This window comes from Pan paniscus, chromosome 10 (genome assembly GCF_029289425.2).
Source record: "Pan paniscus chromosome 10, NHGRI_mPanPan1-v2.0_pri, whole genome shotgun sequence".
NCBI classification, from domain to species: Eukaryota; Metazoa; Chordata; class Mammalia; order Primates; family Hominidae; genus Pan; species Pan paniscus.
In genome coordinates this window covers 22,514,262-22,515,852 of record NC_073259.2, presented here as the reverse complement: position 1 = coordinate 22,515,852, position 1,591 = coordinate 22,514,262, and positions in this window count along the sequence as shown.

Below are 1,591 nucleotides of genomic sequence, written 5' to 3'. Positions count from 1 at the left end.
GCAGTTCCAAGGTGGCCTCCAAAAGTGGAGGGTCTTTGAACTTTCTTCCATTGAACATCACTCTAATAAAAGGATGGCACCTAGGATTTAAACATCATTTTCCCAACTAATGGCAATATTGTTGCAAGTACCTGAAGTAATTAGATTCAAAAGACATTTCTAATTCTTCTGCATTTAATCGATTTCTCCCTATGTGTGCCTCCTAAACCTTCTAACCCTCCTAAACCATAAGAAGAATTTACATTTTTATAGTGAATATTTTCCAAAATGAATATCAATTACCCATTTGCACTTTATTCTCTCTATTACTAGCATTCCCTTTGGAGCAGAGGTCTTGCCTCCTTGCCTTCTATACCCATGTTTGAAACACAGCACCAGCCAGGTGTGGTGTGCACCTTCTCAGGAGGCTGTGGCAGGAAGATTACTTGAGCCCAGGACTTTGAGACTGAAGTGAGCTATGATTGCACCACACTGCACTCCAGCCTGGGCAACAGAGCAAGACCTTGTCTCAAAACCAAGCAAAACATTGCTAGAAGAGTAGTCTCTGAATTCAATAAATTATCTATTTTGTGGTAATATAGTTTAGAGCCTACAACTACATCAGATATTCAGAAAATCTTTCTCACCATACTAACTTTTTTTAAAAATTTTTCATTGTCGTATAATAGTTGTACATATCTTGGTGGCATATGTAATATTTTGATACATGTATACACTGTGTAATGATCAAATCAGAGTAATTGGGATATTCATAACCTCAAATATTTATCTTTTTTGTTGTTAGGAACATTGTAATTCTTCTCTTCTAGCTATTTTGAAATATACAGAAATTGTTGTTAGCTATAATTTTCCTAGTGAACTATCAAATACTAGAACTTGTCCTTCTATCTAACTGTATGTTTGTACTGACTATAATTTCATCAGGGACCTCCATTTCTGATACGAAGTGGATGAATAACACCACCATTTTAGATTCAATATAACCTAGTCTCTTCCAGGTTAATGTAGTTTCGTTGGAGAAAATACTCAGCTTTTCAGAATTGCTCTACATCCTCCCTTTGTCATCTTTCAGCCAGTGGAACCTGAGTTTAGAAGAGGCTTGCATATGGCTTAGCATTGGAAGAGACAGGTGAGAAGAAACAGGGCAAACAGGCAGTAATGCTCCAGTGAGTTCATCCAGCATCCAGAACCCTTAGAGTGTTTTTCTATTCGGCGTTGTCAAAGCTAACTCACCAGCATCCCATCCTTATTCCAGCCTGTAAGAAAGGAAAATGAGAAGTAGTAGTGGAGAGCATGAAATTTCCTACTTGGTGATATGACCTGGAAGTTGTGTACATTATTCCTGTTTAAATCCAACTGACTGGAACTTACTGGATTCAGTAAGTTTCATAACACATTCTGATAGCAGAGATATTTGCATGAATAGCTAACAACTATGTCACAAAAAAAAAAGAGTTTTCATAAAATGGGTGAAAATAACATCTAACAAAAGTTGTTCAAGCAGGAAGACTCAATTCATCTTGAGGAATTAGGTAAAGCATTTTAGAGCATGCCTCATAAAATGAACTAAATGGGTTATATTCAATTGATT